Below are 22,158 nucleotides of genomic sequence, written 5' to 3' on the forward strand. Positions count from 1 at the left end.
AGAATACGAGTCTTTACAGCTAATCAAGTCTTAGACGTGCAGACAATGTGAGTGGAGATAGCATTAAGCATAGGTTAAAGAGATGTGTATTGTCTTCAGACAGGACAGTAAGTGAGATGTTGCAAGTTGAGGCAAGTCATGGGGGTTACAAATAGTGTGACATGAACCCTATCTGTTCGTAGATAGGAACAGATCTATGTTGAGGCTGTCCTTATGTATGCGGAACTTGGCTATCAGTTTCTGCTCAGCGCCTCTGCACTGTCGTATGTTGTGAAGGCTGCCTTGGAGAACATTTACCCGAAGATCAGAGGCTGAATGCCCGTGACCGCTGATGTTCGCCAACAGGAAGGGAATAGGCATGCCTGGTGATTGTCGAGCGGTGTTCATTCATCCGCTGTCGTAACATCTGCATGGTCTCCCCAATGTACCATCTGCCTGTATATGTCCTGTTTGTGATCAGAACTCCCCACTCACCTGATGAAGGAACAGTGTTCTGAAAGCTAGTGGCATTTACTACCAAATAAACCTGTTGGACTTTAACCTGATGTTGCAAGATTTCTTACTGTTTACCCCAGTCCAACGCTGGCATCTTCACATCATGACTATCCAGAAAGCAGCAGCCCACACTAGTTTTGTCTGTGGCAATTGTTGACTAGCCATCGGTGGTGGCAGTGTTTTAGCTACACACATTTATAGGTAAATTACCAATTACCATGAAGGAAGTTCCAAGTTGTCCTGATCAATTAAGTCCTTTGTATGTGACATGCAAATAACTATTCAACTATAAGCCCATCCTGTTCTTGGCTCTCCATTCACTCTACTGTAACCCTTTTGACAAACAGGGTCACATCAGCTCCCCTATAATGACTCTACTATTACCCTGTTCACTTCCTCACATTTGATCTGCACATCACATACCTGTTCCTTTCCTTCAATGTTGATTTATCCCACTGGGTTATTTTCACTGCCCTTAATTCAGCAGCCAAAAAACTAAAAGTGCTCACACTGATCAAAGAGTACTTTTTCATTTTGATTCCCACCTTAACCAAAAAAACAATCAAAATTGTTGAAGTGCTAATGTGCGTGCCATGTGAATAGGATTATCAAGATCACATGCCCAAGGACTGCACCTATTACTTACCATTCAGCAATGCAATTACCCATATCTGGATTCCCAATAGATGATGAAAGGGTAATAGACACACAAGTTTAAAAATCATGCAGGCTGAAAAACAATTGTCATCTTATAAGAGCCTTCAGTGGCAGACGCTAAGGCCATTAGTCTAGCAAAGCACGTAATTCAGACATCTGTAACTGGAAACTGGGAGTGATCCACAGATACAGATCTGGTGTAGGCCAGACCAGGTAAGAATAGTAAATTTTCTTCCCTACAGAACATTAGTGAACAGGATGGGTTTTCACAACAATCAATAATAGCTTCTTGGCCACTGATACTGACACTAACTTTATATTCCAGATTAATTAACGGAATTCAAATTCCACTTGCTCCCATTGTTGCACTTGAACCCATCATGAGCCTGGGTCTCTGGGCATCACCACAATTCCATCATCTCCTCACAAAACCAGTGCTTCACAGACACCTTTTAATTATCATAGAGGAATTACAGTGCAGAGGGGGGCGTTTGGCCTGTCACAGGCATGCTAGCTAGACCTACTTGTCCATCTTTTCTGCTCAGTGCTGCAAATTTGCTGCCTTCAGGTGCTTATCCAGTTCCCTGTTGCAAACTGGGATTAAATCAGCCCCCACCACAAACCCGGGCATTGCATTCCAGATCCTAACCGTTCGCTGTATAATTATTTTCTTTGAGTTACCTTTTATTATTTTGCCAATCAACTTGTGTTCTTTTTCTTGCTGCTTCTGCCAATGGGACTGATTTCTCTTTATCTACTTTTTTTAAGTTCATATATGGGATGTGGGCATCACAGGTTAGGCCAGCATTTATACCTAGTTGCCCTTCTAAGGTCGTGGTGAGCTGCCTTTTTGAACTGCTGTAGTCCGTGTAGTTTACATTTACCTCTTTGCAAAATTCCTCATCCTTGGTGCTGCTGAAAGAATTCTTGTCAGCATGAGTTGCAGTTAATGTGGTGCGTGTGAACTTCCAAGAAACATGTGCTATGGTGCTGGAAGGTTGGGGAAGGCATTGGAGAGAGTGTCAAAAAAGTCATGAGAATTGTTCCAGGGATGAGGACTTTTAATTATGAAGATAGATTGGAGAAGTTAGAACTGTTTTCCTTAGAGAAATGAAAGCTGAGAGGAAATTTGATAGGAGTTATTCAAAATCATAAGGAGTTTAGATAGGGAGACTCTGTCCCCAATCCTGAAAGAATTGAGAATGAGAGGATACGGATTTAAAATAATTTGTAAAAATAGCAAAAGTGATTTGAGGAAAATCTTCTTCATGCAGAAAATGATTGGGTTTGGAACACACTGCCTGAGTGTGTGGTGGAGATGGGTAACTCTGTGAATACTTCAATTGAACCTGAAAAGGAAGAATGTGAAGGGTTACAGGGAGAAGATGGGTTGTTCAGTTGGAGAGGTGGAGGCCAATTGGCCTCCTGTTCTGCCAAAACAGTTCTGTGATTTTGTGGTTATGTTGTATCTTTAATGTAGAAAAACATCTCCAAGTGTTTCACAAAGAAAGCCAGGAATAGACAGAATGGACAAGGTGACCAAAAGTAAAGTTGAAGTTGATTGATTTATTTATTAGTCACAAGTAGCTTACATTAACACTGTGAAAATCCCCTGGTTGCCATGCTCCAGCACCTGTTCGGGTACACTGAGGGAGAATTTAGCATGGCCAATGCACCTAACAGCATGTCTTTCGGACTGCTGGAGGAAACCCACACAGTCTCGGGAAGAACGTACAGACTCCACACTCCTGGCGCTGTGAGAGAGCAGTGCTAACCACTGTGCCAATGTGCCACCTGGTTTATTGAAGAGGTGGGCTGTTAAAGAGAAAGCTTTTAAAGTTTGAGAGTTGAAAGGATTTAGAGAGTAAGTCCTCGGAAATAAGGCAGAGAATGTTGAAGGTTATGTTACCACCAGTGTATTAGAAGATTAGAGGATGCAACAAAGATGGAAGCAGAGGATAGTAACACCATTGACTTTTATCTACCATATTTTCTGCATTATAAGAAGCATTTTTTTGAAAAAATGTTGCCTAAAATTGTTGTGCATTTTATCACCCCAAGGTTATGCCCAAATATTTCAATTTATTATCCCTGTGCATCTTATAGTCCAGTGTGTTTAATGGTTTGACAACACCACAGATACTTCTGTTCTGCTCCAAAGAATATTGTATGAAGCTAAGTTTAGTGAATCACAATATCTGCTCTTAACAGCATTCTCTCGGATCAAACTGAAACCCTTGCTACTGTATTTAGTTTTACTGGATACTGGCTCAAGACCCCTTTATGAACTCCTCCTGACTTTAAAAATTGGAAAAATAAACATTCTCTTGGACTGGGTGCTGCATTTATTTAAGAAAAAAGTGAAAGCAAGAGACAGTATAACAGCTTGTACAAAATTTTCACAGAACAGAATTTATTTGGTCCCTGAGTATAGAATCATGTTTATGTTGTGACATCTAGGTGTATATTGGTGCATAAATTAAATATTATAATTACAAAACTATTTCATTTTTAGTGTATTCTGTATATAATTAATGATTGCTAAACCTTTTTCATTTTGACTGTCATCTCAATCAAGTACCAGATGACACAATATGGCACTTTGTTATTTGAGCTAACATCTACTGTCACTTTTGAATGTGAGGATTCATAATAGTGTATGGAGCATCACAGGGACCTTTCCACATCAGCTGTTTTCCTATGCTGTGTGAGCCAAACAAGGATTTTCCATTGATCCATTGGAATGTATACTTTTCGTCTATAGAATGGTCTATATAAGTTGACTTTTTAAAAAAAAAATAAATTTGAGAGGAGAGAACACAATCTAAGATTTTCAACTGGGCTGAAACATAGAATATTCATAGAATCCTTACAGTGCAGAAGAGGCCATTTGGCCCATCCAACCTGATCTGACTCTCTCTAACAGAGACTCTATCCCTGTAATCCCACACATTTCCTATGGCAAATCCATCTAATTTATACAACTTTGGAAACTAAGGGCTAATTTTAACAAGGCCAATCCACCCAAACTGCTCATTTTTGGATTGTGGGAGGAAACTAAAGCACGCAGAGGAAACTCATGCACACATGGGAAGAACGTGCAAACTCCACATAGACAGTGACCCAAAATTGGAATTGAACCCGGGTGCTTGACATTGTGAGGCAGCAGTGGTAAACAATGCCACTGTGCTACCCAAACAAAAGAAGACAAAGCTTCTATGCAAACAACCAATATTCTCTTGAAAAGCTCAGAGGTATTAATGTGATTTTCCTGCCAGACTGCCAATCTAAATGACTAGCTGACAATCGGTTTGCTATTTTAATGCGTACCATTAAGTACTAACGTCTCTGTAATTATGAAAACAAAAACAAGACCAACTTTGGGTGAATTTTGTATCTTCCATTTGTGGCTTTTCTAACCATAATTCTAACGTCATTTCTAACCATAATTCTAACTCGGCCTGGAGAACACAAGTTCTTTCAGTTCACAAACTTATCTTCCTGTCATCACAATTTTTGTCATACTTTTATTTCAGTGTTTAATTTTAAGAATCCCAATGGAAACATTTATTTTGCCTATAAAAACAGTTATCTGTCAGTGTGGAGCAACCAACTGGATCACTTTTAAAAAAAAAAAGTTCTTCAAAATCTCAGTTACAGCTATATAAAGACTGTTTGTTTATTTCCAAAGATTTGAAAGTAAAGGTTGAATTCTCAGCTCATTTATTTTATCCAAGTCTGACAATGATTTACAGAAGAAAAAACTTGCATTTATAAAGTTCTTTTCTCAACCACCTGATATCTCATAACTAACACTTTACAGTCACTTTTAAGTACTTTTTTGAAGTTTGGTCACCTTTGTAATATAGGAAATGTGGCAGTTATGTTGCACTCAGCAACCTTCTACAGACAGCAAGGTGATAATGACCACACAACGTGTTTTTTCTGGTGTTGATTAAATATTATCCTTCAGTACTTCACTGGCATGTCGGCCTTGGTTTTTGTGTGGGACTTGAATCCAGGGCAGAGCAGTTCTATGGTGGTTAGCACTGCTGACTCATGGTGCCAGAGTCCTGGGTTTGAATCCCGCCTTGGGTCACTGTCTGTGTGGAGTTTGCACATTCCCCCCACGTCTCTGTGGGTTTCCTCTGGGTGCTCCGGTTTCCTCTCTGTCCAAAGATGTGTGGGTTAGGTGGATTGGTTCATGCTAAATTGCTCCTTGGTGTCAGAGGGACTAGCTAGGGAAAATGCAAGTTAGCTAGGGTTATGGGGCTAGGGCCTGGATGGGACTGTGGTCAGTGCAGAGTTGATGGGCCGAATGGTCTCCTTCTGCACTGTAGGATTCTATGATTGTGACTTAGACACATTTGTGCTGCCAACTGAGTTATAATAAGCACATTTATTAATACTGGTGAATAATAGTGCCTAATGAAGAGCATTAGCTGCCATTGTAGTTTCTTTGTGTTCTGATTAGCATATAAGTCGTTTGACTGCGTTACTTATTGCAAGATAAATTCAGCGAGAAAATTTTTTCTGAGCCATTGATAGATTTTACTTTAAATCTCAATTTCAGGAATTAAAAAAAATTCATTCTTTAAAAACTATTTGATTATGGATATGTATGCATATTGAACATTGTGCAAGTCAGAAAACTCATTAATTGTGGGCAGCAAAGAGAAGGCAAGAATGATCTAACAATGAGAATAATGAGCATTGCTGAAAAAATACATTTTGTCAAAGTTTTTCATCCTGTACTTATCAGGATAATTGTAAGAATACCAATGTTGGGGAACTGCAACTGAGTGTGCTGCTTGATTAGCAAATGAGCTCTGATTTGGTAGCGGTATTACCATGGAAAATGCACCAGTTGATAGAGACTGATAGTTATCTGCCTAGCATTGTTTGAAATTTAAACCAGGCAGCTTGACACTGATTGATTAAGGCATAGCCATTTGCTAATTCATTCCTCAAGGCTGTTGCTTATTTTGTTTAGCTAAAAGAACAATCTATGTGCATGTTCCTTCTGACTGGCATGTACCACATGCTACATACACAATGTGCCACACTGCAAACTGGACTGACAATCTTAAATTGATTGTCAGCATAAGTTTTAGTACATTTAATATTGTTTTGCGAACGTTGTCTAATTGCAGAATCCTGCCTAACATTGGACACTGTGTTTTGAGTTTTGTAAGCGTGGATTGGTTGGATATGGTGTATAATTTGCCCATTGTGAACAGTGGAAGGGACATGCTGTTTGATATGATACACCAGTCTTTGGGACATATAGCCTATATATCAAGCATTGGACCAGCGCTGAAATTCATACATCACATTACTTATTTGTGTGATTGGAACATCATTTTGGTTGGGAGGCAGCATCCTGTTAGTGGTGAATACCACTCATATTGTTACTGCATAGTAGCAATGTGAAACAGCTACCTTAACTTGTTGTTCAGGTTTATGAGACACCTTACCTTTCTAGAGTAGTCTAAGGTAGACCGGACACTTCAGCGCTGAAAATTATGGCCTAAGGTCTGTTCATGAGTTTGCATTATATACAGCAGAAAATGATTTGATCAGGGTAGCCATTATCCTGCAGGATGTCTGTGATGCACCCTCCTTTAGTATCAGATTTGCATGATGAGTAAATGGCTTGGGGTCCTACTTACAAAGTTGTCAAATAGACCAATTCCATAATGCATGGAACTGTAAGAATCCCAATGCATGTATTGACCAGTGAAGGTAGGCTTGCAGTTGACAGTGGCAGAGAATCCCTTGGCAGATTTCCCAAATAGTATACCAAAGAAAGGAAGTTCATTTGACTGCTCCATTTCAAAGTTGAATTTGAGCACAGGATGGTGCCCATTAAGGCGAGCTAGGAAATTATTGCATGTTGCTACGGATTTAAATAAAGCAAATGGATCATCCACATATTGGAAATATACAAGGGACAGGAAGTTGGATGTCATTCCACCAAAGACATAATAGTGATGATGGTGGCATGAATAAATTGTGGGTATAGAAGAGGTTGTGAATGGATCAGGAAAGTGATGGGAAATAGAAAAATATAACTCAGATGGCTTAAAATATACAAATGGCAGGTCCTTCTGGATGGTTAGATTCTACTTTCCTCAATATTCTGATACTGTGCAATAATATGCTTCGTAGTCCCTTATTTCTGCTAGATCAGAGACACTCTTTCTAAGCCACTGTCTTTTCCCACTTAAAAGATTTAGAAAATTCCTTCCAGTATTAGCATATGACTATGCTGCATTCTTAATGCTCCCAGACCTTAAGCTTCCATCGACATGCTATGCCACTAGGTCCCAGAATCTATATCTCAATGATTCCCAGATTCCAGAACCTGATTCCATGTTCCTGTAAACTCATCTTCAGAGGCCTGGCATTTGATAAAATCACTCATAATAGACTGTTATTTAAAGATAAAGCACATGGAATTGAGGGAAAGTTATTGACCTGGTGAAAAAGTTGTCAGAGTAGCAGGAGATAGGGAGGGAAAACTGGAGAGATACTCAAATTGACAGGATGTGATTAGTAGTGTCCCTCAAAGGTCTGTGTTGGGGCCTTAACTATTCACCATATTTACAACTTAGAATGTGGGATAGAGGGTGGAAATTCTCCCATTTTGTGACCAAGTGCATGGTGGGTGCATCATCTGGCCTGACCTCATTAATTATACACCTGAGTGTTTTGCACAGTATTCCATGATGGGGCAGCTCTGGACTCCACTTTGGACTTAATAGGATACATTAGGATACTTTCCAAATGGTGAAAAGCTAGAAACAGTGGGTAGACTTGGAGGCATCTGGAGAAATTATTTGGACAAGTGCAGAAATAATCAGAATGGTTAATGGAATGCTGGTCTTTATAAAAAGAGGACAAGCATATAGGAAGGTAGTGGTGGGGGAAGCACATATAGATGTATAGTTGCAGCATAACAAGTCCTCATGTGACATATCTGGCATACAGGATATACAGTGCCCAGTTCTGGGTACTATACCTTTTGAAGGATATATTAATGCAGTATAGATTTACTAAAATGATGCCTAGATTCCAAGATAACCTAAGAGGAGAGATTGCACAAACTAGGGTTGTATTCCCTGGAATTTGGAAAGTTAGATTGATTGACTAAAGTTTTCAACATATTAAGGGGAACATATAGGGTAGTCAGTACGTTTCCACTAGTTGGGAAGTATAGGATGAAAGAACAGAACTGAAAAGTAGAGCCAAGCCATTCAGGAGTGAAGTGCAGAAATGTGCAAAGTATGGCAGGTGATTAGAATTCTCCTCTAAGTGGTGATTGTTAATTTTACATCTGAGTTTATTAAATTTTTGTTAACCATGGTGTGAAGGGATATGGGAGAAAGGTGGGTATATGGAATTAAATTTCAGATCACCACTGATAGGATTGAATAGTTAATGGCTGTATTTAGAACCCTGGGACTTACGTCTTAGTGATTCCACGTCCTTAGACACACTCTTAACATATTTTTAGAATCTAAACCCTATTTCTGGTGCTCCCAGGGTCAGTTTCCATCAAAACTGACAAGACATTTTGTTTTGAATAATATTGTTTACAAAATATCTGCTTTTATTAAACCTTGTGAGTAATCACACAGGAAATATGCTAGTATGTTGATTTTGTCATGTGATGATACTCTAACTGTTATGGATGCAAGACTTCTAAGGAATGTAATGAGTCATAGTACTTGCAGCACAGAAGGAGACATTTTGGGAGATTGAGTCTATGCTGGCTTTCTGAAGGTAGATAAATCTCCAGGGCCTGATGATCTTCATCCCAGGGTACATAAGGAAATGGCCTTAGAAACAGTAGCTTTGCTGGTGGTCATTTTCCAAAATGTTTTGAACTCTAGACTGGTTCCTACAGATTGGAAGGTAACTAATGTAAGGTCGCTATTCAAAAGGGAAGGAAAAAGAAAACAGGGAACTAGACACTGGAGCCATTGGCAAGGATTTCATAACTTATTTGGAAAGCAGTGGTATAATCAAAGTCAGCATGGATTTACAAAGGGGAAATCATGCTTGACGGATCTATGGAATTTTTTGAGTATGTAACTAATAAAGTTGACCAAGGAGAGCCAATGGATATGATTTATTTAGAATTTCAGAAGGCTTTCGGCAAGGCCTCACAGAACAGACTACTATGTAAAGTTAAAGCGCATGGGAATTCAGGTGCAGTTTTGGTGTCCTTAACTGAGGAAGGATGTCCTTGCTATAGAGGGAGTACAGTAAAGGTTTACCAGACTAATTCCTGGGATGGCAGTCCTGTCATATGAGGAGAAACAAAGTCAGTTAGGATTATATTCATTGGAATTTTGGAACGTGAGGGGGGATGCCATAGAAATTTGTAAAATTCTATCAGGATTAGACAGGATAGATTCAGAAAGAATGTTCCTGATTGTGGGGCATCCAGAATTAGGGTCATAATTTGAGGACAAGAGGTAAACCTATTAGGATTGAAGTGAGGAGAAATTTGTTCACCCAGCGAGTGGTGAATCTGTGGAATTCACTACCACAGAAAGTAGTTGGGGCCAAACGGTTGTGTGATTTCAAGAAGAAATTTAGATATAGCTCTTGGGGTTAAAGAAATCAAGGGGTATAAAAGGAAGGCAGGATCAGGATATTGAATTTGATGATCAGTGATGATCAGTTATGATCATAATTGGTGGAGCAGCCTTGAGTGGCTAAATAGCCTACTCCTGCCTCCATATTCAATGTTTCTATGTTTCTCAGAGGGTTGTATGTGGTTACAGAGATAGGGAGGAGAGAAGCCATGCAGGTACACGAACACAAAAATAATCTTTTTAATTTTGAGGTATTACTAGTCTGGGACCCAATGTCAATTGGCTGATAGGTGAATCCAAAAGTGAAAATGCTGGAAAATCTTAGCAGGTCTGGCAGCATCTATAAGGGGAGAAAAGAGCTGACATTTTGAGTCCAGATGACCCTTTGTCAAAGCTGAATGGTAATAAGTACTGATTCACTGAGATGTGAATGGTAGTTGGTGCAAGTTAGTGTTGTGGATGAGTTGAAATTTATTAAGGGTGGAAGATGGGAGGCTGGCCAGGAGAGCATTGGAATAATTGAGTCTGGAACAATAAGAACATGGTTGAGGTGTTTAGCTGCAGTCGGGATAGGGCAGGACAGGAGGTGAGCAATATTAAAGAAACAGGTGCTTCTGATGATGGAAAGAATATAGGGATGGAAGCACAGCTCAGGAAATCTTTCAGTTTTTAATAACCCAATAACAATGACAGCAGCCACATATAATTATTGTTTGCATAGGGCTTTGGGTAACTTGGGGCATAATATGATGCAATATAACTACATTTCCTTCTTTCCTAGAGGTGATACTGAACTTTACATCTTTTATGATTTATTTCTCTGCCATCATCAAATGCAATCTCTCACTGAACTTCAACTACTTTTCCAATATTAATCTGCGACTTAAACATGACAGCAAGTTTAACTCTAACAGGATCTAAGACATCCTATTTGGCTTCTAAGCGTTGCTTTGTATTTCCTGATAAATTCTCACTTCCAGATTGTTTGCTTAAGTTAAACCTAATGGTATGCCACCTGTGTTCATTTCTTACTTCACCTCCCTTAAGTCCCATGAGATGTTTTGCTGTGTTAAAGCTTAAATATATGTCAACTATTAGTACATCCAATTAATACTTTGCATATACAACTGGCAGGACTATTTTTAGTTTTAGTTCAAAATCTAATTATAAATGCTAAGGGATAGTATAATACCCTGAGTTCTGTGAGCTGCTTCACTTTTCCCTAGGGAAGCGAATGCAATCTGAGAAAATACCCTCAGTGTGGAAAGAATTATGTAATCATTTGACAGTGATTTCAGAGTAATTCATTGAGCTGGTGTGACCTATTAACCCAAATTATTTGGAAAAATCATCAGAATAGTTTTCCTAAATCATCATTTGGAGGAAACAGTGTTCTCTTGCTGTTTCATTACTGATGTACCACATTATAAGAAGATGGTAGTAATCAGAGGCGGAAAATTAGTTCAGATATTGATGTGAAACATTTTGCCACATTGAAGTGTGGTGATTGAGACATCATAATGTTATATGAGAACCTGTTGTGTAAATTTACATCATCCTATCATACCATGGGTTGTGTTGTAAACAAAACAAAAGCTCCATTTGTGTAAAGAGAAAGCATTCTGAATGCAAGAGCCATAGGCAAAAGTATGGCTACAGTGCCAGCATGCTGCTGTATCTGCCAGTGATTAGTTAAGAAAAATGCAGTAACATAATGTTTTATAACTTATCAATTAAGGGAAAGCTTATTTTAACTCTTTGAGTAGGTGAAGCTAAGCAATGCTGGGTAATCAGTCATGTTAGTCCACACAAATATTAGATACCAAGTATTATCCTTGTAGTGAACAATACTGGCCCTCACAGCCCTTAGCAAGTTCCAGTGACTAATTTGAAGTATGCTAAAATCTGATGGATCTAGTTTATTGTTTAAAAAAAAAAGCACTGATATACACAGTAGGTGATTTTCACTAGTTGAAACTGGTTCAGTGTAGTATGGAGGGTGAATGTAACTAAGGGTCACTGACAAAATACCTATTTATATCTCCTATTTTAAAGATGCATGTCCGCATGCAATAGTTATGAATTTGGACCTGATATTACTTGTTACAAAAATTAAGCATTTTAATATATGATGAATTTTTAAATTCATTCTTATGATATGGACAACATTGAAAATGTAGTATTTAATGTCCTTCTGTTAGTTCCGAGGATATTGAGAATGAACTATGTAGCATGAGACTAGAGTTACAAGGAGCCTGAGACTGCATAAGGATGACATATCCCTAGAGGATATTAGTGAACTAGTTGGCATATTTATGACAGTGCAGCAGTTTTCATGACTAGATCTCAAATCAGTAGTTTTCAATTCGATTTCACAATTTGTTAAAGTGGAATTTAACTTGTGAATCCTCTAGCTCACTAAAAGAACGACTAAGCTGCCATACTCTAATCATGACAGCTAAGATTAAATTTGATTGTAGTTGATTGTTTCTACAGGCTGCAAAGGATGCAAATTCTCAAATTTTCTGATGGACACACTTCAGGATAATTCAGAAATGACTTTGACAATGTGGCACAGTAGTTAACACTGCTGCCTCACATGCCAAGGACTTAGTTCCCGGCTTGGTTCACTGTCTGTGTGGAGTCTGTACGTTCTGTGTCTGCAGTGTGGGTTTCCTCCTGGTGCTTCTGTTTCCTCCCACAGTGTATTGGCCATGCTAAATTCTCCCTCAGTTACCCAAACAGGTACCGGCGTGTGATGACTTGGGGATTTTCACGGTAACTTCATTGCAGTGTTAATGTAAGCTTATTTGTGACAATAATAAATTCAAATCTAAGAATCCTGTGGAGTTATTTAACATATAATTTACCGTGGTACTGGTGGGGAAAATATAATTTTGAATCTTGTGCATGGCTAACAAAGACCCAACTTTCATTTATATGGTGACTTGAATGTAAAATAATACATGCCACGTTGCTTCACAGTGCGTAGGGTAAAAACAGATAAGTCAAAAAAAATAGTTATTTCATCAAAGAAGTATTTTTCAGGGAATTCCTAAGGGAGGAGTGAGCAATAGAGAAGAAATGCTGGAAGCTAATTTCTGGGATAAGTGGGATGTAAGGTTGTTACATAAGAACATAAGAAATAGGAGCAGGAGTAGGCCATCTAGCCCTTCGAGCCTGCCCCGCCATTCAATAAGATCTTGGCTGATCTGTCATGGCTCAGTTCCACATTCCCGCCCTCTCCCCATAACCCTTAATCCCCTCTCTTATCAAAAACCCATCAACCCGCATCTTAAAAATATTTAGCGAGGTAGCCTCCACCACTTCAACGGGCAGAGAATTCCAGAGATTCACCACCCTTTGAGTGAAGAAGTTCCTCCTCAACTCCGTTCTAAACCGCCCCCCCTTTATCTTGAGGCTGTGCCCCCTAGTCCTACTATCCTTTCTGAGCGGGAAGAGTCTCTCCACCTCTATCCTATCCATCCCATTCATCATCTTATACGTCTCAATGAGATCTCCCCTCATTCTTTGTTAACATACTAATTCAGCTTGGGAAGTAGTGAGGGAGGGGGATTGAAGTTTCAGCAAGGATATGGAACTTGTGGATGTTGGTGGTTTTAGCCTGACGAGTAAGATAATTTATCAAATAGGAATAGGAGTAGATTATTCTGACCTGCCATTTAACAACAACATTTGCAAGTTTCACACCTTCTAATGTTTTGCTTTTCTATTCTTGTGAGCAAAATTAATAACCTTTCATCTTCCACATGATATACCATCTGCCACCTTGCTGCTCACTCATATAACCTGTCTATATCGTGTTGCAACCTCTTTCCCAGCTCCTCCCAGCTCGCATTCCCACCTTGCTTTATGACTTCAGAAAACTTAGATGAGTTATTCCTGTCTCTTTGTCTAAGTTATAAATGTAAGTAGCCAAGGCTTCAACCCCACTGGTTACAACCTGATAACTTTTAAATATCCCACTTTTCTCCACTGTTTGCCTCCTGCTCATTAACAATTCTCATTAATCAATCCAACAATATTACTATACCTTTTCCTTGAGCTCATGACTTGCTTTTTGTAACTTTTTAAAAATATGTATTCTATCATAAAATATGGGCATCCCTGGCAAGGTCAGCACTTGTTGCCCATCCCTAATTTCCCATAAACTGAGTGGCTTGATAGGCCATTTTGGAGGGCAGTTCAGAGTCAACTGCATTGTTGTTGATCTTGAGTCAACGTAGCCAGAAATGGTAAAAGAAAGCAAATTTCCTTAGTAAAAGGACATGCGAAACAGGTGGATTTTTGACAATTTATGATTTTTCATAGTCACTGAAACTAACTTTCAATTCCAGATTTTATTAATTGAAATTAAATTCTACTAGCTGTCACAGTGAAATTTGAACCCATGTCCAAAAGAACCATAGAATCCCTACAGTGCAGAATGAGGCCACTTGGCCAGTTAGGAGGAGGTACTTGACCACTTGCACCTCTTGGGACACTAAGGGGCAATTTAGCATGGCCAATCTACCTAACCTGCACATCTTTCGACTGTGGGAGCAAACTGGAGCACCCAAAGGAAACCCAGACAGACAAGGAGAGAACATGCAAACGCCACACAATCACCCAAACTCAATTGAACCCGGGACCTTGGAGCTGTGAGGCAGTGGTGCTAACCACTGTGCCACCATGCCACCTTCTTCCATTAGTCTGGGCCTCTGGTTCACTAGTTGAGTGATATAACTGTAATACCATCATCTCCTTTCAGAAAGGAGCATGTAGCTCATTGGATAGCACATAGTTGATGGAAGAATTGAGACAGATTGTGAAGATTCGGGTCCCTAGGTCACCAGTGAAAATGTGAAAGATACTTCATGTCTGCAGCTGATGGCACCATGGGCAGTATGGGGCCAAGGATATATCCTAATGGACTCCAGAAGTAATTGGGGGTCAGAAAATAATTTCTTCATGGAGATGCTCTGTGAATAATTGGATAGACAAGAATGGAAGAAACTGTAAGAAGTTTAATTGAGCTGCACAATGATGGAAAATATTGGCAGAGGATGTTGTAGTAAACCTTTTCCAAGCCCGGTGAGAAGTCGAGGAGGAATAATGTATCATGGTTTCATAGAACACTACAGCACAAATAGGCCCTTTGGCCCACAAGTTGTGCCGATCTTAACTATACATACCAAGCTGTAGAACTATCTGTAACTCCCAATCCCATTAGATCCCATATACTCATCCAGAAGTCTTTTAAAAGACCCCAGCGAGTTCACCTCTACCACCACTGACGGCAGCTGATTCCACTCACTCACCACCCTCTGAGTGAAAAACTTACCCCTAACATCTCCTCTGTACTTGTTCCCCAGCACCTTAAACCTGTGTCCATTCGTAGCAACCATTTCAGCCCTGGGAAATAGCCTCTGAGAATCCACCCTATCTATTCCTCTCAACATTTTATAAACCTCTGTCAGGTAGCCTCTCAACCTTTCTCTCTCCAGGGAGAAGAGACCTAGGTTGAGGGAGCTATCTTCATAAGGCATGCCTCCCAATCCAGGCAATATCCTTGTAAATCCACATAACATTTGTTATGTGATTGAAATGTTATTTTAAACAGGACCATTTACTGCTGTAGTAGAGGTTTTGGCTTGATTGAAGAGATTCGACTGGGAATTGTGGCAAGGATGGACAGTGATTTGTGAGGCAACAACACATGGACTTTGGTGAGAAAAGGGAGAAGGTGATGAGACCATAATTTCCAAAGCTAGATTGTCTGAAGTACAGTGATAATGATAGCTTTGGAGAAGAAGGACTGTATCTGAGGAAATAGAACAAGTTTCAATGTTAGCTACCATTAGGTCCAAAAGGGAATTGGATATTCAACAGTTTTGTGGGAATAACGTAATAGGAACATGAGTTTAGAGGGAATGAATGAATTGAAGTAGCGGGATGTTGATTCAGGGTTAGTGGATAGGGTTGCCTAAGACTAGCTTAGCGTGGGGGCAAATGGGCAGAAGCAGCACCTTAGTGACAATATATCTGAACTTGTCCATGTTGCAGTTGCGGATGCGGGCAATAGAGGGGAGGGGCGAATGAAAGCAGGAATAGAAAAGAAGCTGTGATCAATCATTTTTCGGAACTGTCCTGGATTAGTGTTTTAGTAGATGGTAGTGAAGTCTAATAACATTTGTGGTCTAGCCAGATCGACTGATAAATGGCTTAACAAGTTGTCAGATTTGTTGAAGTCTGTTCCTCTGATTTTGTGAGCAAACATGGGGCGTAACCTGGTTGGGAAAGTAACATGTTTTGGGTACATGGCCTTCAAAGCTGGAGGCAAGGGATTAGTTTAATAAGTTGATCGCTGCAGATATAGTGAATAAAAGGCTAAAGGTTAGGCACCTGAAGTTTGATAGTGCAGTTGCAAATAACCTACAGGGAAGGATATTTTCCACAAGGCGCTGCTAAAGAAGTAGGATTGAAAATGACAAGGGAGGATATGGGTGTGGGATATGAGAAAGCTGTCTGAGATGGCTGTGTCAGTGAACGTGATGTGGATGTGCCAGCGTTGGACTGGGGTAAACACAGTAAAAAGTCTGACAACACCAGGTTAAGTCCAACCGATTTATGATTAATCACTAATATAGTCTGACAGGATGCTGGTTTAGTTTCTCATCGGAAGACATTGGGACACTCCTGGTCCTAGTGAGTTTACTATCAAATAAATCGGTTGGACTTAAACCTGGTGTTGTCAGACTTTTTACTCGGTGAACATGACCATGGAACTAAGCAGATCAGGGATATGGTCAATGAAAAAGTTGGGCATGAATGTGGCTGGAAGATAATATTTAGAGGAAGAGATTGAGAGCTTGGATGGAAACTCTCAATGAAGTGGAAAGATAACAAGGTAAGCCAAAATGAAAAAGTAAATAAGCAAGGATGAGTGGTTGTCCCTTTAGAGTCTGAGGGAACATGTTTTGGGAAGAATTGAGGAGAAAATATTGGGTGGGGGTGGGGAAATGAGTAGATAATAAGGATTTGAAAGAGAGCTGAGGAAATGAAGTGTTTGAGGAAGAAGATTCCAGAGGAAAAGGGCAATTTGCCACGTTTCAAACTGTCTTTTCCAGCAACCCATCTTTACTAGATGGCCGTCCATCGTGACCCATGTCACATTCACTTACTGCTTATCTCTCTTTCATGTAACAAAGTGGTCCATGTCTACAAGTGGCTTACCAGAAAGGGAAAGAAAATTGGTGACAACAGGAGGCTTGGCACCAAGTGCATGTACATGGTTTGCTGACATGTTTATTCTTGTCACACAGTCATACAGAGTACTGTAGTGAGAATCCATGCAGAGAGAAGACAGAAAAAAGTCAGGTGGTCTTTGGGGATCATTTTTGGCAGCAATTTTTTTTATTATCTCATGTGGGCTGTGACCCCCACTTTAAAAAACACAGACCTAATTTATTTTGACACCCAGTTCTTAATGCCTCTTTATTCTAGGATTTCTTCAAAGGCTCTTGAAGTAAGTGTTCCTGCTTCAAATTGCAATTTGATTTTGAGGATTAATTTAGGAGAGGAATATGTTGTATTCTTGACATTGCAAAGAGAATTGTAAGATCTGCAATCACTAATATGGTGTCCACTGAATACTGCACATTTTCTGGTATAATTCTGAAAACATTTGCTCAGTGTTTTGAAGCTGTGTATGTTCTTCAACTGCCTGAAGATTAGTAAATAGAGTACAGTGATGAGTTTTGTTTGACCCTTTAGTTTTACCCAATATCTAGGTAAATGTAGTACATAATAACACACTTGGTTTGTAGGGGACACAAGGCTATTGACATTGAGCCATGGAAATATATACAGTTTTTTTAAAAAAAACTAACAAACACAATTCCTCTGCTAACCTTGAAAGGTAGTTTTATTAAGGCACTTCAATGTTAAAATGTGTAAAGAGTATAATGTTACTTGCCTCGGGATTGATGGTGTACACTGCATAGAAAGAAGAACTTTATACAGTGTTTTTCATATTCCCAAGATAGCTTGAAGTGTTTGAGTCAAAAAATGATCTCTGGAGGATAACTATAGTTGTCAAACCTGATTATAGCAGCTAAAAGGCACACGGCAAAATCCCATGAACAGCAAATTTGATGAATAACTTGCCAATCTGTTGTTAGATGAGAATTGATTATTAGCCAGAATACTGGGGAAGCTCTTGCTCCTCCTGAAATAGTGACCAGGGATCTTTGACAATCACTAATATAGTCTGATAGGATGCTGGTTTAGTTTCTCACCTGAAGACATTGGGACACTCCTGGTCCCTGTAGGGTAGAGGTACACAACAGAGACCACACTCAGAGCAAGAGCTACTTTTATTGCCTTTGTCTGGTGCTAATCAGATGGAAATAGAATGGGATTGATTTTTTTTATAGATTAGCCTGACTGGTCTGTTAATGGTGATAATTATCTAATTGACGCTATCTGGAAACTAAGCTGATTAAAGCTGTTGTCTTTTACGTAGGATAGGCCTCTTATTCTGGAAATTGGGGATTGTATGATGTACTGTGAATTTCTTTGTATCCCTGGAGGGGATAAGGACTATAAAAATAACCCAGGGCTCTCGCCATCCATGATCATATACCTGACTCCATAACTTTCAATGCTGATAACATTCAATGCTCAGTGGTTGGTAAGCTGATGGAAAGGCTTCTGAGGGACAAGATTTAGGACCATTTGGAGAGGTTTGACATGATCAGGAATAGTCAGCATGGATTTGTCAAGGGCAGGTCGTGCCTTACGAGCCTAGTTGAGTTCTTCGATAATGTGACTGAACACATTGACGAAGGAAGTGCCGTGGACGTGGTGTACATGGACTTCAGCAAGGCGTTTGATAAGGTCCCCCATGCAAGACTTCTTGAGAAGGTGAGAGGGCATGGGATCCGAGGGCCTTTGGCCTTGTGGATCCAGAACTGGCTTGCCTGCAGAAGGCAGAGAGTGGTTGTGGATGGGTCTTTTTCTGAATGGAGGTCAGTCACCAGTGGAGTGCCCCAGGGATCTGTTCTAGGACCCTTGCTGTTTGTCATTTTCATAAATGACCTAGATGAGGAAGTGGAAGGATGGGTAAGTAAGTTTGCTGATGACACGAAGGTCGGTGGTGTTGTGGATGGTCTGGAAGGATGGCAAAAGTTGCAGCAGGACATAAATAGGATGCAGGACTGGGCGGAGAAGTGGCAGATGGACTTCAACGCGGATAAATGCGTAGTCGTCCATTTTGGCAGAACCAACGGGATGAATGAGTACACTATCAAGGGCAGGAGTCTTGGTAGTGTTGAGGAGCAGAAGGATCTTGGGGTCCGGGTCCATAGGACTCTTAAATCAGCCTCGCAGGTGGAGGAGGTGGTCAAGAAGGCGTATGGTGTACTGGCCTTCATAAATCGAGGGATTGAGTTTAGGAGTCGGGAGGTAATGCTGCAACTTTATAAGACCCTTGTCAGGCCTCATTTGGAGTACTGTGCGCAGTTCTGGTCGCCTCACTATAGGAAAGACGTACAAGCTATTGAAAGGGTACAGAAGAGATTTACAAGGATGTTGCCTGGACTGGGAGGCATGCCTTATGAAGTTAGGTTGAGGGAACTGGGACTCTTTTCCCTGGAGAGACGAAGGTTGAGAGGCGACCTGATAGAGGTTTATAAAATGTTGAGAGGAATAGATAGGGTGGATTCTCAGAGGCTATTTCCCCGGGTTGAAATGGCCGCTACGAGAGGACACAGGTTTAAGGTGCGGGGAGGAAAGTACAGAAGTGATGTTAGGGGTAAGTTTTTCACTCAGAGGGTGGTGAGTGAATGGAATCGGCTGCCGTCAGTGGTGGTGGAGGCGAACTCGCTGGGGTCTTTTAAAAGACTTCTGGATGAGTATATGGGGTTTTATGGGATTGGGGGTTATAGATAGGTGTTGATGTGATCGGCGCAACTCGTGGGCCGAAGGGCCTGTTTGTGCTGTAGTGTTCTATGTTCTATAACAGCCCTGGTCCATCCTTGAGGCCCCAGTTGGGCAAGCTCCATTGGACGCCAGTTTAGCACATTATACCCTGCTAGTGAAATTTACATGAGGTGCTCAAAATTGTGAAGCCGCCTTTGATGTCAGAGCAGGCAGTCAGCTAGGCAAATAACTTGTTTATTTTCAGAGAATAATACATGCAGTAGTGATAAAAATCTCTCCTGGATCCCTTCAACAATTTTGAGATCAGAAAAACAAATGTTTTGAGATGGTTGATCCATGCGGGATTTTGGTCTAATTGTGTTTCCCAAAAAGAATAAAAGTTCGTGGGTGGAGCTTCCCCCCCAAAAATTCTAAAGTGTCGCAACAATGAGAAAATGGGAGTGTTCCAGAAGTCTTTTGGATGAGCTCGGCACTGCAATCTTCTGGCATTCTGTCAATTTATTTGATGGCTAGGAACTTTGCACTAGTGCATGGTGGTGGTGGGGCAGCGGTGCAGACCTAAACATGTTGGTGAAGTTGGCCATTTCGCAGGGGGTTCCAGTCTACCACTGTCCCCCCCCCTCCAGTGGACATCAGACCTTTGTCTTTGTCTGCGGCATTGTCACCCCCACACTGACACAGTTTGCTGGCATTGGGGTGTTAGGATGAGTGGGCCCCTTGGCTGGTCCCAGCCTCCCTCCCTGCATGATCCCTTCCTACACAGGCCCCCCATGCATAGCCCCCATCTTTGTGCATGCCCACCATCCCCCCCCCCCCTTGTCATTTTATGTGACTGCCCCCATCATATCGCTTCAATCACAGCACCATCCCCACTTAGCCCCCACTCCCACTTAGGCTGCACCCCCGGTACTGCCCCAAGTCATCTACAGTGCTCAACCGGACACCGCCATGCGGTCAGGTGGGTACTGTCTGAGCACTGCCCAGCCATACTCCCGACCAACTGGGGGCTTCAGTGGCCTCTGATTCCCCTGGTGTAGCCGTGGCGCCTGGTCTCTGCAGAGCAGTAGTGATTCTTGCCAGTGTGATGGCTCACAGATAAGGTGGGAAGCATCTGGGAGGGAAACACACTTGTTCTGGACTCAATAATTACATAGAGATGCAGACGATCTTATGTTTTGCATGAAGCCGATCTCACCAGTAAAATGGAGCCGGAGGAATTGCATTTTTGGCATCTCATGCTATTTTCCCAGCTTACCACACTGCCAGGTAGGGTGAGCTGGTAAAATTGTGTCCCTTGTGTTTTTATAGTGCCTTTTATTTTCTTAATGACTTAAATTGTTTTACGGCGCATTTTAATATTGGCCTCGACGATAGCAATAATTCAGTCAGTTTGTGTTTAACAGCAAGTTCCCACAAACAGCAATGAGATAAACAGCCAGATAATCTTTTGGACGTGGAATAAATATTGGCTAGGCAAAATCTTTTCTCTGCTTTTGAGTTTAAAAGGCTCTTCATAGTTACTGCTGTTAACCATCAGCTTGTCAAATGAAAAGGCTTGGACATGTGAGAAGATAATTTCCAGAATGCACTATTGTCACCACACAGATACGACAACTTTCGGGTTACTTGATCTTTCTTCTGAGCGCAACCACATTTTAGAACATGGCGTAGATGACGAGCTTTAAGATTGCCATCTAACCTTCCATTCATGGCGCATGATGAAAAGGTCAGAATATTGTCTACACAATATCATTGTGGGAGCACCATCACTGCAAGGATTCAACTGAAGGCCTACCACCACCATCTTCTCATGCAAGGTGGAATAGATAATAAATATGGCCTCATCTGCATTACATACACCCAGAGATGCTTTATTTAAAAAAAAGTGCAGCAAGAATTGTGGAGACTTTATAGATAAAGATCTTGTAATGACTTGGAGAGGTCTATAAAAAGTCCCACAAATTCATGGGCTTGTTTGTTGATGACATGTGTCTGGTGACACAAACTTCACTCTTGCTGTTTAATGTACAAATCACGGAAAACAAACAGCGCTGTAATAGTCTTTTTTCCCCCCCCAAAAAAAACATGATTGTACAGCAAACAGACCATCTGCAGTCATAACATCATTATTGGTCATTGGCCAGAATTTGCTGATAGAAGTAAAACCAACGTGGAGGTGAAGAGAAAGACTTTAAAAACCTTCAAGTCTTGGATTCAGAGGAAACTTTATTGTACTTTGCCAAACTTACGTGATCGCTTTTTCTCTTCTCTTGAAGACATATGTCCCAGTCGTCAACACTGTTCCAAATGAGCTATTGGCAATGTGTCTTGCATTGAGATCTATTGAGATGTGTACTTTCTAATGGACTGAAAACCATTCCTAACCTGACATTCATACCATAGACTGAATTTCTAACTGATTCTTCCCCCGAAACCAAGGAACTCTGAAGCC

General features: G+C 40.7%; 1 protein-coding gene across 1 annotated transcript in view; it reads left to right on the forward strand.

Annotated features, from left to right (window-relative positions):
• LOC145346725 (copine-3-like) overlaps positions 1-22,158 on the forward strand; it is an 84,861-nt gene that overhangs the window by 15,093 nt on the left and 47,610 nt on the right. The window lies entirely within an intron of this gene.

This window comes from Carcharhinus amblyrhynchos, chromosome 8, assembly GCF_965287045.1.
Source record: "Carcharhinus amblyrhynchos chromosome 8, sCarAmb.v2.hapA, whole genome shotgun sequence".
Lineage (NCBI taxonomy): Eukaryota > Metazoa > Chordata > Chondrichthyes > Carcharhiniformes > Carcharhinidae > Carcharhinus > Carcharhinus amblyrhynchos.